This window comes from Schistocerca nitens, chromosome 7 (assembly GCF_023898315.1).
Source record: "Schistocerca nitens isolate TAMUIC-IGC-003100 chromosome 7, iqSchNite1.1, whole genome shotgun sequence".
NCBI lineage: Eukaryota > Metazoa > Arthropoda > Insecta > Orthoptera > Acrididae > Schistocerca > Schistocerca nitens.
Window position 1 is genome coordinate 612,343,390 of NC_064620.1, and position 20,739 is coordinate 612,364,128.

General features: G+C 38.9%; 1 protein-coding gene across 1 annotated transcript in view; it reads right to left on the reverse strand.

Annotated features, from left to right (window-relative positions):
- The window catches only part of LOC126195169 (uncharacterized), a 288,374-nt gene that overhangs the window by 110,595 nt on the left and 157,040 nt on the right, over nucleotides 1-20,739 (reverse strand). The gene's annotated exons all lie outside the window — the stretch shown is intronic.

Genomic DNA, 20,739 nt, shown 5'->3' on the forward strand with positions numbered 1-20,739 from the left:
AAAAAGAGATAGCACAGCACATTATGCCTTATGAATATTAATCACAGTATGTAATAGCTCATGTCTAAAAGCAACATACTATGCGCATATACATTTTATCATCAGTTATGACATAATATTCTGGGGTGCAAATGCTTAGGATGAGGAAAATATGTTCACATTGCAGAAAGAAGCCTTCAGAATAATGGGTAAGAGTCACAAAAGCTCCACATATTGAGCTTTTCAAAAATGGAGTATTCTGACAGTTCTGAGTGAATACATATTTCAAACTGCAGTTTTTATACAAAGAAACATTGAGCAATGTGCAGAAAACAGTTCCATACATGATCATCTGATCAGCTGCATTGACTGCTTCTAGCTAGATAAAATTAATAGAGCAACACATCTCTATGTTTTACCAAGGTTTCTAGATAAATAATAAACTGTCAAGAGAGGTCAAAAACATAAAGGAACTCTACAAATTGAAAACTACAAACATCAAAGAATATTTACTAATGAATAGTTTTTACTCCACTAAAAAATTCTTGGAACATAAAATTATTACAAATATATAATCAGGTTCACAAGTTACAATGTAAATGCAGTGCATTGTAGTTTTTAATCTACTCCATGAAGTTCAAAACCAATATGTATTATTAGGATTCTTAGATTCATTTCTCTTGTGTGAAGCAGGCTCTTTCTGCATTATCTAATTCATGTGTGTGTGTGTGTGTGTGTGTGTAAATTTGTCTGTGGATGAATGAATAAATAAATGAAAAATGAATAAATAAATGAGAAATGAATAAATAAATAAACCACCTTCCAACAACGCACATCATCTGAGTTATTTGACATCTCTGACAGAAACACAGTGTGAATCACCAAAACCCCTAAGTTTTTATTTGTTTTCCAAATTTTCCTTAGTTTCCTTTATTACTTGGTTTATACCAAAGTTTAATAGCTCAAGGAAAAGAGTATAGCCATGTCACACTCCCTTCTCTACTGCCATTTTCCTTTCATTTTGTTTACTTTTAGTATTACAATCATTTTCTGTACACATTGTAGATAGTCTTATCATTCCTTGTATTTTATACCTGATTTTTTTTATATTGATTGTGTTTAATCTGTCAACATTGTTAAAAGCTTTTTCTAAACCTACAAATGCTAAAAACTGAGTTTCAGTTTCTCCATTCTGTCTTCTAAGTCATAAAATTGAGTTTCAGTTTTTTTATTCTGTCTTTCAGTCATAAGGTCAATATTGCCTCACATTCCTACATTTTTTCAGAAACTAATATGATCCATCCCAAGGATGGCTTCTACCAGTTTCCTATTTTTTTTCTAGAAAATTCATGTCAATATTTTGCAGCCACATCTGATGGTAAAGTGGTATTCAGATATTTATGTACCTAGCTTCTTTGGACACAATATTATTACACTCTTCTTGAAGTCTGAGGGCTATTTTGCCTGACTGATACATATTCCATGGCAGGTAGAACATTTTGTCACAGATGTTTCTCCCAGTAATCTTAACAATTCTGAGGGAATGTCATCTAACCTGTGAGCCTTGTTTCAACTTTGTGATCTGCCAAATTCTTACTGTAGTGTCATAACACTTTTCTCATCTCTGTGTGCTTCCTCTTCCATATCTATAACATTTTCTTCAAATTTATTTTCTTTATATGGCCTTTCTATATATTCCCTTCATTTTCCAGGTTTTGATAAATTGCTTTGTACTGGCTTCTTCTATGACCTGTTTACATTCATTTGAGATTGCAATATGGCTGCGAGTGTAGAAGTGTGTAGCCCTAAGACGAGAAAAAGTTACAGTTATGTACTAAAAAAGGGAGTGTGCGAGAATTGTAACGTTGAAATAACAAATTTAAGAGAACGAGTTTCAGGTCTACAATTCTTAGTCAACACTTTAAGAAGCGAAATCACCACACTCAAGAATGAAAATCGGGAACTACGGTCGAAGAACAAATCATCCGAAATGGCACCTGACGAAAGGCACAAATCGTCCGAGTGGACAGAAGTGAGACACAAAGGTAGGACTTTAGCTGGAAAAATAAAAACAAACTCTGCAACAGCATTTACATTTACGGATAAAAACAAATACGGTGTTCTGCAGTCCAGTGACAGTGTTAAAGACAGTGTAAATTATCCAGACCATTCAAAAGACAATGCGCTGAAAACGAATGGTCACTCTGGGAAAAATGTTGATAAACGGGAAACAACAGGTAAAAAGAACAGTGTACTTTTTCTAACAGATAGCCACGGCAGGAATCTATCAAGTATGTTTCGAGAAATAAATCGAGACTTAGCAGTGACAAGTGTTGTTAAACCTGGAGCGGGAACTAAACACGTTTTAGACGCTTGCATTCAAACAAAATCCACGCAAGAAAATGACTTTGTCGTATGCTCAAAAAATGTTGCGAAATATGAAGCAGATGTCTGCGTAAAAGTGCTTCAGAACTTTCTAGAAAAAAATAAATCAAGGAATAAAGTTGTTGCTACAGTGCCTCATAGGCAAGATCTAATCTATAGTTCGTGCGTTAATAAAGAAATTCGAAGAACGAATATTAAAATAAAGAAACTGTGCTCTGAATACGCAAATTGAGCTGTGGTCAATATAAGTAAACTTAAGCGTAACCTTCACACCAAACATGGGCACCACCTAAACTATGAAGGGAAAAAGTTTGTGTGCGAACGTGTCAATGAAATAATTAAAGAAAGACTCACACGGAATAAAACGATCTACGAAAGTAGCGGTTTGAGTAATACCTGGAATGTACGTCATTTTTTAGTATAAAAGTCTGTGAATCGGCGGGTAATAAACCTCCTGTACTTGAACTAGGTGCTAAAAGCGACATTCGAATGAGAGAGTGTTCTCAGACAATAAACAATAAAGATAAATCTGTTACTGTGATGCAAACGAACATTCGCCGCATTAGGAACAAAGTATTACAATTAGAACATTTTTGCAGTATTGAAAACGTTGATGATGTTTGTATCTCAGAACATTGGCTGACAGACGATCAAGTACAATATTTTGTTCCTCAGGGGTATGCTGTTGGAGACATTATGTGTAGAAGTGAAAGAAAGAATTGAGGTGTACTAATATTTGTTAAAGATAGTATAATGTTTACTAAAATAGATGTTAGCTCTTACTGTGCAGAACTAGATGGAGAATTTAGCTGTATAAGACTAAACGTAGAGAATACTATAATTGTTAGCCTATGTAGATCACCAGGAAGAGATGTAAATACATTTTTCGAAAGATTTGAGCTGCTTATGAGGAAAATACTAAAATCTAACATAAAACTAATTATCTGTGGCGATTTCAACACTGAAATGGCCAACAGTGATGAACATGTTACTAGAACGTTTTTTAATATCTTAATGTCACTAAATTTACAATGTACAAATTACACACCAACACGGGATAAGGCGTGCTTAGATAATATTATAGTAAATTTTTCTAGAGATATGTACATCAGACTTGCCAGTGGAGCCCTAGCTGATCATGAACCATTGATTTTAACATTCTCCTGTGATCAGTTGCCTAAATCACACAAATCAGTCAGAATCAAGTCTAATGCCACATGGGTAAGAGGGCAGAAAGATGAATATATTAATTTATTTATTGACAGAATATCTTATGTTAACTGGGACTTTGTATACAACACACAACCTGGAAAGGGTGCTGGTAAAATGGTGTTTAACAAATTCCTGGAAATACTCATAAAGTTATGGTACTCCTGCTCACCATTAATCAAAAGTAGCCCTAAGCATAAACAGAAAAACAAACAGCTTAAATGGTATACAGATGAGCTAGCTCTCACTAGGGAGGAGATGCTCAGACTGTACAGAATATATAAAAATTCTTGTAAACAAGGACCTGAGCTAGATAATACTTCTTATAGAGCCTATATAAAATGTAAAAAAATCTACAAAGACCAACTGTCCTTGGCCAAAAAACAAGCATGTGAACATTACATTAAAAGTGCTCCCAACAAATGTAAAGCAGCATGGGATATCATCAACCAATATAATTCACAAACCCGTACACAAGATGCAATGCTGGTCCCAGAAGAAGTAAATAATTACTTCCTAACCTCAGTGAGTGAGCTGAAAAAGAAAATCAAGCAAAATGGCACTTGCGCACTAGATCATCTTGGTGCCGTGCCCCATAGTATGCATACTTTCCACTGGAATGTTGTCACCCCAGAGGATATTGTAAAAGCTGTGGCAAGGTCCACCAACTCCAAAAGTATGGACTGTTATTGGTTTCCTAACTATGTAATGAAAAAAATAATACACCTTATCTGTCAACCTCTTTCTTTCATTTTTAATGTGTGTTTAGAATCTGGAGTTTTCCAAGATGCACTCAAAACTGCTAAAGTAATACCAGCCTTTAAAAAGGGAGATAAGCATCTGCCCCAAAACTATTGACCAGTTTCTATTGTCCCAATTTTCTCTAAAGTTTTTGAATATGTAATGTACAGTCAACTAAATAACTATTTTGATAAGCATGATCTCCTCTCCAACAGACAGTTTGCATATCAGCATGGTAAAAACACCACTACTGCTGTCACTGAAGTTGTTAACCAGCTGTTAACTGCATTCGAAAATAAGGATCTAGTATCAGTCGTACTGTGTGATCTTAGCAAAGCCTTCGACTGCATACCATCTAACACCCTACTTGCAAAACTGGAATTTTATGGCATACACAAACCATCTTTGGATGTAATCGAATCATACTTAAGTAACAGGAGACAGTATGTATCAATTAAAAATAGATGCTCCTCACTGAAGAAAGCTCGGACTGGAGTGCCTCAGGGCTCGGTCCTAGGTCCTTTTCTGTTTATCATTGCAGTTAATGACTTACCTTACCATGTAGGAGCAAATTCAGTTGTGTGTTATGCAGATGATACAACGTTGCACAATACACACCATGACACAACAGAACTGCATCAGGCAACACAGGAAAAAACTAGAACTAGTAATGGATTGGTTTTCTTCTAATGAACTCCTGTGTAATCCTGATAAAACACAAGAACTAATACTGGGTTTAACTACAGCTGTTGAAAGCAAATCAATAAAATTGTTAGGATTCCACATTGACTCAAAATTAAACTGGGAGGAACACATTAGCCATATCTGCAAGAGAATAGCAAGAGTGTGTTATCTCATCTGGGGACTGACAGATGTAGTCACTGATGAGTATCTAAAGGTGGTATATTTTGGCCTCTTTCAGACACACATTTCCTACGGCATATTGTTATGGGGACATTCTTGCTTTGTCAGTGAAATTCTGAAAATTCAAAAAAAAAAGTAATCAGAATAATAAGCAAAGCTAAGCCCAAGGAACACTGCCGTCCCCTCTTTATCAAGCACATGATATTAACTGTGGTGAATCTATACATCTACACAGCACTGCTTTATATCAAAAGCAACTTAAATGAGTTCGAGACCAGAGAAAACATACATCCCCACAACACCAGAGGCAAACTTAACTTTGACATACCAAGACACAGACTCACAAAGACTGCAAACTCACACAAAATAATGAGTTTAAAACTCTTCAATAAACTTCCAGCATCTGCTCGGTCACTGACCAATAATATTTTCAAATGTAAGGTTTATGACTGGCTTCTCAAACATCCATTTTATAAGATAACAGAATATTTTGAAATAAGCATTGACATTAGTATATAAGAATATTCCTAAAAGAAAAGGAATTAAATTGTAAAAACTTTACTGTAAAGTTATTGTTAATTGTATATTTAATGTTTAGACCTATTCCGCTGTAAGTGGTCAATGGTGAATAAACTGAATACTGAATTTGGCTGCTTCTCTTTCTTCCCAGGGCTTTCTCAATTCTCCTATAGGCAGCATCTCTCTCTCTTATAGCCATACACACTTCTATCCAGTTGCATGTGTAGTGTAACAGGGCAGCGGAGTGCAGTCATGCAATGCATGCAGTTCACTTGCTGTAGGAGGCTACATCTATACTTTGTGCTCCAAGTTGGCAGTGTAATGGATGGCTCACAGTAAGAGAGCCACCAGCAATGTCAACAGGGACCCAAAACAAATGAATATATTAAAGAGACCTTTGATGTATGGCCCAACGGTCAGATGTTAGGTATCAGTAGGTGTTAATGTCTGATGTTTGATTAAACAAATTTGAGTTCTAAGGGGTCTGTCATTGTGAGACTTTAAGACTTTAAATACAGAGAAGTGCAAATGAGAATTCAGAGTTTATTTAGTACTTGGAAGTAGTTTTCATGATTTAAGATTTCAGTATCATCCATCAAGGATTGAAGTCCAGTAGAAAATCAAGATCATACACAGTGGTAGGACATAGTAGCTGGACCATCAAAACAATTTCTGAAGGTGATCATTCATCAACAACATTTGTAACATGTAACTAGCAGATATGACAGGGTGAAAATGTACCAAGCACACACAGCAGCTGACATATGTCACTAAGAAAGACCTTAATTTTTCACCAAATGTGGCAGCCAACTAGTGAAACAAAGCAGTCATGCTGAGAAGATCACCATTTACTGAATAAAACTCAATAAAAAATTTCAAGAATCTCTATGTCATATTAATAATTAATTTATTGCCCTTGTCAACTAATAATTAATAATGGAGCCTCAAGACATGAATGTGTAACTTTGCCTCAAGTTTTCAATGACAGTATTATCAAGACTGAGTTGAAAAATAATATTTAAACTTGTTAATAAATGGTTTTCATGAAGAAGGAATAATTTATTACTGAAATACCAAACCCCCAGCAACATAAAATGATGACGTGCTTGCATTGAAAATACAGAGCAAGACCTGCCGACTTGCAACACATGAGAGATTACAGCAGGGTTGGTGAGGAAGATAACTGATGTGATTGCAGACAGCAGACAACCCATTGGTGCTCATCACACAGCCATCAACTCCGAAATTAAGTGCAGCACTGTTCCTGGTTCAACAGCAGTTGCATTAGCAGTCATCTACAGCTAAGCAGACACCTACATGGCAGTTTACAGCTGACTCACTCCTAATTGCATTAGCAGTCATCTACAGCTAAGCAGACACCTACATCATGCTAGCAACACAGTGGCAGTTTACAGCTGACTCACTCCTAATTAAAAAATAAATAAATAAATAAATAAAAAAAACTTTTTTTAACTGTGGTATGTAACTAACTGGACATCACAATATTATATTGAAGGTTGAATTTATTGTTAACTACCAAGTAGTGAGCTATTATATTGACATGTTAGTTTATGCCCATGTTAGCTCTTAAGAAAAAGTTGATTTAATTGAGTTAACAGTTACTTATGAAATTAATGGATGAAAATAAGAAATGGGGATACTATTAACAGTAAGCAGGACAAAAATAAGAGAATGTTGGGGGAATACATTTCTAAGAAAGAAGAAGAGACTATAAGACTAAATTTAGTCAAGGTTCACAGAACAGGGCAACAAAAAAACAGAATTAGAAAGTAAAGTTAATGTATTACATCTAAGGTACCGAGAGTAGTTTGTCACGAGTTCAAGGAATATTTCAAAGATGCGATTCAAAATTTTAAATCAGTACACATGAAAATTTCAAACACAAATAAGAGAGTGGAATTATTTGAGCAAGATAGGGTGTTAACACTGGAATCTACCTTAAGTAGGTTAGGGAAGAAAGATTACAAGCATTCCTACAACCAGTAGTAAGACTGCTTCTGTGGTTAACACTGTAAAGCACCAACAGTAATTTCAGAATATATGGGATGTCTCAAGAGAAACTAAAAAAGCACTGGAGAGTAGACAAACTACTGGTATTATAGGAGTATCTAAGAAATTTTTGGAGGATTTTCAGATCAGGCATGGTTTAAATTGGTTAAAACAGTTTCCCAAATTTAAGCCGGATAGGGAGGTGCATCCAATATGCTTTTAAAGAGCATTTTCACAATTGTTACCAAGCAGGTGGGACAATCTCAAGAAAACTGATTTTGCCCTATGTTATTTAACAGGAGATGCAGCTGAATGGTGATTTAAATACCAAGACAAATTTAAAACATTAGATAAATTTAAAATATTAGATAATTTTAAAACATTAGATAATTTTCAGATGCCTTTTAAGAAAGAATTTCTTTGTCTGAGTCAATGTACCGAAGAAAATAATAATTGAAAGCATGATTTCCTAAAATACTTGAACTTCAATGATTATTCAGATAATTATTTTATTTCTGAGCATAGTGTAAGTAAGTTTGATTACCAGTGGAGATGATAAGGCAGGCAGTGGCTTTAAACATTATTACAGTAAGTATCTGAATGAGAATGAGCATATGAAGAGACTATTAAACTGTGATTACATAGTACATAATTTACTATGTCAAATATTGTCTACTGGAAGAGGAAGTTTCATTGGTAGTGAAGAAGGTGACATGCAAGGTCTACCAAGCTACTTAGATGTTTTTATTGCAGCCTTTACTCTACTTAAACCATACTGTTAACTTTCCAATTACAATAGCTAATGGCTTAAAAATGGCCACTGAAAATACCTTTATACAAATGTCTAACAAATAAAATTATATTATAAAACAAATAATATGTAGCCTCCCAGATCATGACATGCAGTTCCTTTTGCTAAATGTTATTACTGATTACATTATGTCTGTCTGTCTTGTTTTGGGGTGCAAGAACAACTGGGGTCATACGCGCCCAAGTCAAAACTAAAGAACACGAAAACAGAGAAGAGTTAAAAAATGACTATATGTCAATCCCAACTGACATAAGATAACACTGCTAAAAACATGAATGTGGAGGAAGGACTGCAAAAGAAACCATACAGAAATAGAGATGGATAAAATGTGAAACACGGTCAACAGCCCACGCATCGTTTTCTGAAACAGCCAATAACTCAGACGGCAAACTCAAAAAGGAATGTAAACAGTTAACTGGTGGACAGCTAAAACATGGGAACAATGTGAGGGAGCACCATTTATCAAATGACGATGGCTAAAAAGGCAGTGCCCAATATGCTACCTAGATGACCACCTCCTGGCGGGAGGGACGAGAGGAGGTTGTCCGAGCCACTGGGAGAGGCTTTATAATCTGGAGCTTATTCCGATGAAGGGAGGAGCAATGGAAATACCAAAGGGACACCATCACCTGACAGATGGCAACACAGTGATCATTGGAGGGAATACAGGAACAAGTGGACTGGGGTACGAGGACTGCAGCCTTGGCAGCAGCCTCATTTCCTGGTGGACTGACATGACCAGGAACCCATATAAACGTCACAGTGTCTCCACCAAGAGTGAGCAAGTTGTGCAAATTTACATTAAAAAATATAATATAATTAATTAAACAAATTGATTTTTTTGCACTTTTTATCATTTTGATTTCTTATAGATTTTTAAGGGAATGCAATGTCTTTCATTTTTAACTTACATCAATTCCTGTATTTGCTATACTGTTGAGAATTACACAGGTTGGTTAAATGGTTCTTCTCCTGCCATAATTAGTTCTCCTTCTTGACCATGTGTAAAATATTGATTCTTAATTGGACTTCCTCTTCTGATGCTACAGTGACATGACATTGGAATAATGCATGGAAGAAAAGAAAACTTTCGTGGTTTTGCACGAAAACGAATTCTCAGATTTCATATTTTCATAAAATTATTATTCAGACAACATACTGTATCACAAAAAATACGTCTTCTCACCATGAGAACGTCTCTCTAATAATCGTCAAAAAAAATCATTTGTCTCCAGAATGAGATTTTCACTCTGCAGCGGAGTGTGCGCTGATATGAAATTTCCTGGCAGATTAAAACTGTGTGCTGGACCGAGACTCGAACTCAGGACCTTTGCCTTTTGTGGGCAAGTGCTCTGCTCTACAAACTGAGCTACTCAAGCACGACTCACGCCCCGTCCTCACAGCTTTACTTCTGCCAGTACCTCGTCTCCTACCTTCCAAACTTTACAGAAGCTCTCCTGCAAACCTTGCAGAACTAGCACTCCTGAAATAAAGGATATTGCGGAGACATGGCTTAGCCACAGCCTGGGGGATGTTTCCAGAATGAGATTTTCACTCTGCAGTGGAGTGTGTGCTGGTATGAAACTTCCTGGCAGATTAAAACTGTGTGCCGGACCGATACTCGAACTCGGGACCTTCGCCAGATTCTGAGTTCGAGTCTCGGTCCGGCACACAGTTTTAATCTGCCAGGAAGTTTCAAAATCATTTGTCTTTCGCCTTCTGGTGTAGCAAAATATCTCTCTGTCAATGCTTACTGTGGCCGTGCTAGTGTTTATTGTCATTGGTAATAACTTTTATTGTAGCATGTCAGGACTTTTCTTATGTACCTATACAAAGTGACAGTTTTCCTGGATCTGTTGCACTAAGGAATGTGTGGTGTACAGTGCACATAGACTTTGAAGGGCGCTGAGAGTGTCTGAGCAGAGGACACAATTGAAAAGGATGTGTCGCCGGATGTACTCCGTGGCCTGATACAGGACGAGGAGCTCAGCTGTAAATACTGAACAGTGTGCCAGAAGCCAATATCTAAAGATGCGGGCACCAATGATGAAGGCACACTTGACCCCATGGTCAGTCTGAGAGCCGTCAGTGTACACAAAGGTGCTATTGCATCATTCCATGTGAAGGTCGTAAAATTAAAGGTGATGGAGCAATTCTGGAGTAGTGTCCTTAGGATGAGAATGAAGGCCAAGTTTAACATGGACCACTTCATGAAGCCAAGGTGGTGAAGGGTTCACACCCACTGGGAAAGTTCAGGTAGTGTGAAGTTAAGCCACCAAAGCAAGTGCCGAAAGTGAACTCCAGGAGGTAACATGGAAGAGGGATGTGCCCCATACTGGCCAGCAAAGGAATCATCAAAGGAGGATGGCAGACAAACAGCATGCATATCTGCTGAGGAGAAAGTCATGGCAGTAGGACAGTGGTAATTCAGCAGCTTCAGCATGTAGACTCTCAACCAGGCTAGTGTAAATAGATGCCATGATGGTGGGTAGTGTTGAGACAGCATAAGAGGGGTGGATGGGCAGATACATAAACAAAGCATCCATAGTCGAGTTTTGAATGGACAAGGGACCAGTACAAACAGAGGAGGATGGTTTGATCAGCACCCCAGGAAGTACCATTGAGGACACATAGGACACTGAGGAACTGCTTACAGCAGGCTGCCAGAAATACACATGGGAGGACCAAGAGAGTTTCCTATCTAGCATAAGGCCCAGGAATTTCGTAGTTTCAGTGAATGGAAGGGCAACAGGCCTGAGACGTAAAGATGATGGGAGAAACAATTTGTGCCGCCATAAATTCATACAGACGGTTTTGTCAGCAGAAAAATGAAAGCCACTGTCGATGCTCCAGGAGTAAAGATGATCAAGACAAGGCTGAAGATGCCGCTCAGTGAGACAGGTCCATGGAGAGCTGTAATAGATGGCTGAATCATCAACAAAAAGAGAGACAGTGATGCCCGGCAGAAGACAGGCCATTATAGGTTTAATGCAGATAGCAAAGAGAACGGCACTTAGGATGGAACACTGAGGCACACATGTTTCCTGGATAAAGGTGTCCAAAAAGGCAGAAACCACAAGCACCTTGAAAATTCCTGAAGGAAATGGGGCAGGTGGCCACAGAAGCCCCACATGTGAAGAGTACGTAGGATACCAGTTTTCCAGCGGGTGTTGTAGGCCTTCTCCAAATCGAAAAATGCGGCCAGTCTGGGATTTCCCCAGAAAGGCATTCATGACATGCGTGGACAAAGTAATGAGATGGTCAACTGCAGAATGCCGCGCTTGAAATCTGCACTGTACAGTTGCTGGTAAATTGCAAGATTCAAGCCACCACACCAATGGGGCATGAATCATATGTTCCATCACCTTGAAAACACAGCTGGTGAGAGAGATGGGACAGTAGCTAGAAGGAAGGTTTTTGTTCTTACCATGCTTAGGTACAAGTATGATGGTGGCTTCATGCCAACATCTGGAAAATGTGCCCTCTGCCCAGGTGCAGTTATACATCTTAAGCAGAAACTGCTTGCCCACAAGAGGAAGATGCTGCAACTTCTGAATGTGGATGGTGTTGGTCCAGTGGCAGAGGATCGGGATGAACTGAGAGCATGATCTAGCTTCCTCATAGTAAAGGTGGCATTGTAGCACTCATGATTCAGAGAAGAGATGGGTATCATCCAAGCCTCCTCCACTTGTTTCTAATGGAGGAAGGCAGGACAATAGAGGGGAGAGCTCAAAACGTCCACAAAATGGTGGCCAAAGGTGTTGGAGATAGGAATAGGGTCCACAATAGCATCATCGACTACTGTGAGGCCAGAAATTGGGGAATGGATCTTGCTCCATCAGAGGTTGGACCACACAACAGAGCAAGAAGATGAACTGTTAAAAAACATAGTGAATGAAATCCAGCTAGCTTTTTTGCTATCCCGAAGAATGCAAGGACACTGTGCATGCATTTGTTTATAATGAATGCAGTTTGCCATCATAGAAAGATGGTTAAAACACGGAGAGCATGTCTTTGCAGATGAAATGCATCATGGCATGCCTCAGTCCACCAGTGGATTGGGACACGATGTGGTAAAGATGAAGTGTGGGGAATGGAACGCTCTGCTGCAGCACTAAGGATAATGATTGCGAGATATTCCAACTGGTCACCACAACTAGGGAAATCTTGTTCTTCAGATGTCACCAGGGAGGAGTAAAGCCACCAGTCAGCCTTAGTAAGATGCCATTTGGGAGTGCATGCATGTGGGGTACGAGTCAGCACATGGACAGCAAATGGGAAACGGTCGCTCTAGTAGGTGTCAGAAAAAATGGACCAGTCAAGACAATGGGCAAGCTGGACAGTGCAGAAGGATAGGTCCAGATAGGAATAGGTATGCGAGTAGTCAGAAAGGAATGTCGGTTCTCCAGTGTTAAGGTAGAAGAGATTAAGTTGGTTAAGAAGGTTACCCAAGAGGGCACCTCTCTGACAGGTCCTGCGAGAACCCCAAAGGGGATAATGCGCATTAAAGTCACCGAGTAGCAAAAATGGGGGAGGTAGCTGCCCAAGAAAATGAAGGAACTCACTCTTGGTGACACTGAATGACAGAGGGACATAAATGGTACAGAGGGAAAAAGTCAGGTGAGGAAGGAAAAAGCGAACTGCAACAGCTTGAAGATGGGTAGTCAGGGAAATGGGTTGACTATGAATGTCATCTCATATGTGCAGCATGACACTCCCATGAGATGGAATGCCTACCTCAGCGGGAAGGTCAAAATGAACCGGGAAGAAATGTGAAAGCTCAAAGCAGTCATGAGGACGCAATTTTGTTTCCTGAAGGCAGAGTACAAGAGGATGCTGTGATGCTAAAAATAGCCATATATCCTCTTTGTTGGAATGAAGGCCATGAACGGAAATTGGAGCAGATCCATGATGAGGAAGAAATGAAGGATCCTCCTCCATGAGGTCCACAGAAGCATCAGCTTTCTTGTGCTGTCAGTCTGAGGAGTCCAAATGGTGGTGTGCACCAGCAACACAGAGGCCAGCCAGGCTAAGGCAGGGGTTCCCAAAAAATTTTTCTCAAGGCCCCCTCATCAAGCATAATTGATACCTTGTCATATCAAAGCATCAAGTACCTAAAAACGCCAAATTAAGAGTCTTTTTATACGTTTTGTATTTTTGGGACTTAGAGAAAACATTGACATTCTTTATTGAAAAAATATTGAGCTTAAAACTTTTTCAATTTAGCCATCACTGTTTTAATACAGAATATTGAATATGTAAACAACATGGTCTGTGAAAGTACTGGCAATAAATTAACAATGGCCAATTGTCATCTGAAATGCAAGTTTCTGTGTAAAGTGACTGTCAGTTGTCAGCTGCAAAGAGGCAGCATCCACAGTCTAACGGCACACAGTAGAACTATTTGCCTCTATCTAATTCTGGTTTTGCGCTAGAGTGTGCTCTAGGAAGATGCTAGATGCAGAAGTTAGCGTTCACTAAAGCTCAGCTCATGCAGGAAGTGGCCAAAACAAAAAATCTGTTATCATACAAAATATATTTAACATATTTTTTATTCTAATAGCATTTTGCAGACCCCTCTGGCATAGCTTGTGGACCCCTGGGGGTCCATGGACCACCTGTTGGGAACCACTGGGCTAAGGTATCATGTGGCAACACCATCGAAGAGGACCTCTGAGTTGGCGAAGGAGAAGATCATTTGCCTTTGTTTGACTTCTTTGAACCTTACCGGTTAGCAAAGGAAGACAAGTGTTCTTTGGCTGTAGGGATGTATGAAATCTTCACGGGAGTACACCTTTTGTCCTTTCCAGCCTACTGGTTGTGTAGCTGGTGACTTCAATCCTTGAGGCGAGAGTTTGATGGCTTGTTGCACAGCTGGACTGGGGGATGGCAATGCTACCTTGACACTGGATGACTTCACAACTACAGAGCTGAATCTGAGGTCGGATTTCTGCATGTCCATATCCTTCATGGAGTGAGGGGTAACAAGAACAGAACTATAAATGCCAGACAGGAGAACACAGAGTGTGCAACTAGCCAATAACTGGGTAAGGCACTATTTCCTTTACCCAGATCTCCTAGACAGCCCGCTCATCAAGATACATGGAACAATCCCAAGTGGAGGTGGCATGGTCGCCATTGCAGTCGATACAGCAGGGAGGAGGAGGCGGACAATCGCCCTCATGTGCATCCCTACCACAGGTTACACATTTGGCTGGGTGTTGACAAGATGTTCTATTGTGGTTGAAATGATGACACGGGTAACAACGAATCGGGTTTGGAATGTACAGTGGGATGGTGATAATGTCATAGCTGGCTTTGATCTTGGACGGAAGCACCACTCTATCAATGGTGAGAAAAAGAGTGCGGCAATGACACCCTGATCAGAGAGGTAAGATTGGATTTTGGCCTTGGTTAGATCATCGAGCAGCCTAGTGTAAATAACACCATGGGAAGATTTCAGAGTTCTATCAGCCTGAACATGAACAGGATAGCCATGGAAAAGTGAGGCAGCAAGTGGTTCTTGTGAGTGAGAATCAGAAGTAGTCTCCAAAGCCATTCTGTAAACGAGAGCAGGATTTCATAGGGTCGGCAATGGTATCAGCACCTTTCTGAATAATAAATGGATTTACCGTTGCAAAGGACTGACCAGGGTATGTGTGCCCACGAGTAACCACAGTGCAGCTGGAAGGGTCTTTGAATCGTTAACCTCACTCCATTTACATTTTGTAGATGCTGATTGTGTAGATTACTGGCTCATTGCAAGAAGATCCCCCACGATTGTCAGCATCTCCAGTGACGCACTCCTTCCAACTGGGGGCCCCCCTTCACAAGGGGGCACACTGACCATCAGTGATTGTTCACACCTCAGGTCACACCTGCCGAACACCTGACAGAGGGACCAGTTGGCAATTTGTGAAGATAGCAGCTCAAGCAATCACCCCTCCCTGGGCTTGGCCTGTATCAGGGGGTACGTGCAAAACCTACCTGTCGACCTGGGGCTGGGAATTATGCATTACCTAGTTAACTTTTACATGTCAGATGCATGAGCTGGCCTTCAAGAGCATACAGGGAGTAAGAAGAAAAAGAGGAACCACAAATGCTGAAGTGGAGGAATGAGAGGAGAAGGAAACAAAGAAAGGGAAAGAGAATGAGACACAATGAGACTCTTTTTATGTCAGCAACAGACAATATGGAACATTCCCAATAACACCCCAGACATGTTCCCCTCAGGAGAGGAAAAAGAATAGCAAGAGGAGACACATGCAGCACAGAAGGAAAAACTGATTGTTTTAGGAAACTCCTGAAACACATGAATTGGAGTGATGAGTACAATGAATGAGAGATACAACACTTTATTAACAATGTTCTTAACTTATTTGGAAACTGTTTCACCCAAAAATGATCCAGATTGGACCAACATCTATAAAGAAGCCATGGATTGTTTGAGGAATAAAGGTGTACTGTAAGACAAACAGGACACTATATCAGTCAGAAATAGCTCTGATGGAAATGCTACAAATCATTACAAATCATAATAGAGATAGTAATACAGATATAAAAGCAAGAAAAGAATATTCGCATCAGATAACAAAATAAAGACAATTTGGGGTATAGTGAAGGAAGAGACTGGCAGAACCAGAAGTGAAGTGGAGCACATAGCATTAAGAGGAAATGATACATAGGTAACAGGTGTGTGTAGTGTTGCTGAAATTTTCAATATGAACTTCCTAATTATTACTGAAAAGATGGGGTTCTCAGGTTCAGTATATGCTGCCATGAACTATCTCAGATGAGTCACTACAAATAACTGTAATAATATGAATATGCCCCTCACAATACCTATAGAAGTAATGTCCATCGTAAAATCGAAAGACTCTAGTGGCTATGATAATATATCAATGAAGCGGAATAAACAGCGTGCCTCTGAGTTTAACATTTTAAGTTATTTGTGTAACCAGTATTATCAGTGGAACATTTCCTGAGTGGTAAGAAAGGAGATAAGGAAATACCATTAAACTTGTGCTGGTGTATGCCTTTGCCAGTACACTGGTCGGCACTAGTAAACATTGTATAGCAGGTGCTGAACTAAGAGCGCCTATGACAAGAAGAAGACCAAGACACATTCCAGGGCTATGCACTGATAATTCCCCTGGGCAGTGTGCATACAGGGCGCTGCCACCAACTGAGCTGTCTCAATCTCAGTATGTCACATCGGGAATTGCTTTGCACCTCAATATGTTGCACTGTGCTCTAATATTCCACAGTGATACTTATCGTCTCGCATTTTAGCTGGCTTTGAGGGAACGTTAGTCATTGTATATAGTTGTGATATGGATACTGATAAGGTTCATGAATTAGTACATGTTATTTGATTGCTGTCAACCACACAACTTCAGACTGTACATCACTGAAGTTAAGTACTCAATTGGTTCCTGTAATAAAGTGTATTTCAACTATGTGTGCATTTTGTGTTGTGAGAGGAAACCGGCGATCCACCTGTCATACCAGCCTCTCCTCATCCAGCCGGGAACCACAAAACATTACAAGAGAGCACAGCCACAACAAAACTTCCATCCAATTTCACCTTTGACCACATTCTCGGAAAACTTAGAAAAGATAATGTACAGTCATCATCTTAACCATCTGATCACTAATAAATATTACCCAAGTCACAGTTTGGATTTCTAAAGGGTTCCAATTTTGAGAAGGCTATCCGAAAATACAGGGAGAAAATATTTAATTCAGTAGTCAATAAATTTCAGACTACTGGCATAATCTGTGATCTGTCAAAAGCATTTGATTTGACCATTTAATTGACAGTATCTTTTCAAGTAAATTAGAATATTATGGTGTAACAGTAAATGCAACAGAATTATTCAAATCCTGCGTCTCTGACAGAAAACAAATGCTGTCAACAGGAAAAAAATGTGTATTAACCCGTCAGACGTCATTCAACTGGGAACCAGTAACATGTGGTGTATGCCAAGGTTCCATCTTATGGCCCTTACTTTTGTTTTGTACATTTATGACCTTCCATCAGTAACACTACCAGGTGCCGTGCTTGTTCTATTTGAAGATGATACAAACATTGCAATAAATAGTAAATCAAGTACAGCCTTAGAAATATCAGCTAATGAAATTTTGAAGGACATTAATAGTCACTAGCCAGTTCTCTGTCATTAAACCTTTAAAGAACACACTACATGCAGTTCAGAACTTGTAAAAAGTTTCCTGCCAGTTCATCCCTAAAATATGACGACAAGCAGGTAGAAGTAGTTCACAGTGTTAAATTCTTGGCATTACACTTTGATAATAAATTTAACTGGGAGGAGCATACCACAGAACAGTGCCTAAACAAACCTATTTGCTATGTGAATGCTGCCAGATATAGGTGACACAAAAATGAAAACACTAGTGTGCTATTCTTCCCTAAATTCCATAATGTCATACAGGACTATTTTCCAGGGTAACTCAACAAGCCAAGCTAAAGTTTTCCAAGCCAAAAAATGTGCAGTGTGAACTCAAGAATGTCCTGCAGAAGGCTGTTTAAGAGCTGGGTATATTAACTACTGCAGTTAATTTCAACATCTCATGTTATCCAAGGATTTCTACTAGGCTTTGCCTAATTATCTATTTTATCCTCTGCTGCCTTCACTATTTCATCTCTCAAAGCTACCCATTTGTCTTCTACTGTATTCATTTCCTGTGTTCTAGTCCCTAACACACCCACTGAAACTCACAACAACCTCTAGTTCTTTCAACTTATCCAGGTCCCTTCTCCTAAATTTTCTACCTTTTTGCAATTTCTTCAGTTTTAACCAATAAATTGTGGTCAGAGACCACATCTGCCCCTGGAAATGTCTCAGTTTAAAATCTGGTTCTGAAATCTCTGTCCTACCTTTACATAATTAATCTGAAACCTTCCAGGGTCTTCAGGTCTCTTCCATGCATATCACCTACTTTCATGATTCTTTAAAAAAAAAAAAAAAAAAAAAAAAAAAAAAAAAAAAAAAAAAAGTGTTAGTAATGCTTAAATTATGCTCTATGCAAGACTCTAGGTGGCCTCCTTTTTCATTCCTTGCCCCCATTCCATATTCACCCACTATTTCTCCTTAGTTACCTTTTCCTGCAGTTGAATTATAGTCCCCCATCACAATTAAATTTTCATCTCCTGTAACTATCTAAATAATCTATTGCATATCATCATACATTTCTTCAATCTCTTTATCTGAGTAGTTAGTTGGCATATAAACTTGTATTACTGAGGTGAGTGTGAGCTTCGTATCTATTTTGGCTAGCCGCGCGGTTCTGGCGCTGCAGTCTGGAACCGCGAGACCGCTCCGGTCGCAGGTTCGAATCCTGCCTCGGGCATGGATGTGTGTGATGTCCTTAGGTTAGTTAGGTTTAACTAGTTCTAAGTTCTAGGGGACTAATGACCTCAGCAGTTGAGTCCCATAGTGCTCAGAGCCATTTGAACCATTTTCTATTTTGGCTATGATAATGTATTCACTGTACAGTTCATAGCAGCTTACCTGCATTCTTGTTTTCTTATTCATTTTTAAACCCACTCCTGCATTACCCCTATTTTATTTTGTATTTATAACCCTGTATTGACTTGAGCAGAAGTCCTGTTCCTCCTGCCACTACACATCACTAATTCCAACTATATCTAAGTTCAACCTGTCTATTTCTCTTTTCAAATTTTCTAACCTTCTTGTTCAATTAAGGGAGCTAAAATTCCACACATTCATCCATGGAACACCAGTCTTTTTCTCTGGAAGACAAGATCCTCCTGAATAGTACACACCTGGAGATATGTTTGGACTATTTTACCTCTGGAATATTTTGCCTATGATGATATCATCATTTAACCACACATTAGAGCTGCATGCCCCTGGGAAAGATTACAGCTGCAGTTTCCCCTCGCTTCCAGTTGTTTGCAGTACCAGCACAGTAAGGCCTTTTTGGTTGATGCTACAAGGCCATAACAGCCAATCATCCAGACTGTTGCCCCTGCAACTACTGAAAACGCTGCTGCCCCTCTTCAGAAACCACATGTTTGTCTGGCCTCTCAACAGATACCTCTCCATTGTGGTTGCATCTACAGTACAGCTATCTGCATCACTGAAGCACACAAGCCATCCCACCAACACCAAGGTCTATGGTTCACAGGGGGGGGGGGGGGCTACTTAGATATGATGTATTTTTTAACAAGAAATGGAGTATTTAATGAAAAAGAAGAAAGTAGGGATTTAAGATTCATATATTGCCCACATCTGGGTGGAGTCCTTGTTATTTCATACTGAGGGCATCAAGTTACATTACAAATGTCGTATGTATCATCATTAGCAGTGACACAATTGGTAAAAGAGACTTTTTATTTTATTTAAGAGCTGTTTTCTTGAGTGATACAAATAACAATCAAGAAAAAGGTCTATACAATGCAGATATGCTAAAGATTTATAAACCACTACTTTTCCAGAAGCGAGAGATATACTGAGAATATAATAAAAGGTTATTTCTGTTATTCAGTCTAATAAACAAACCATATAACTGTATTAATTACTATTGATCAGCTGTTAAATGAATTTACTGTATAATATCAAAGGTATGATGTTTAGGCAGGTGACAGTTGCATTGAAAGTGATGCACTAAACACTGGTAAAGGATGAATGAAGCTTCATTTGTTCGAACAGCAGATGCACAGGCATAATAAAACAAGATTGATTACTTGAAGACAGAGCACACCAATGGGCAGTAAAATCCATAACCAGGAAAATAGGTTATTACTGACACATGACACCATATTATAAGTATCCAATGATACGAATATCAGCAAACTGGTACAAAAAAAGTTCTGATATTATATTTTCCAAGAATATGGATTAGTTAAGAGCACTAATAATTATCTTACAGGTATTAATGATTAATGTTATTGACAAAGAGTTAATTAAATGTATAAAATTTTACTGCTCTGGGTATGAGAAATGAGAAACAAAGTCTGGCATAATGTTAAGTGCATGAGCTGTAGTTAGATAATGCAGAAGCTGATATGAAGCTTTAGTCTTTGAGTAAATAGGTAGGCCTGGGTATTATTGTATAAAATACTATAAGTAAGTGGATTTACTTTAATAACTGGAAGTAATCAGAGTGCAAAGGAATGTAAGATATAAGTTGAGGAGCAACAAATGTTGACATCTGGGTACAGTTGAATATTA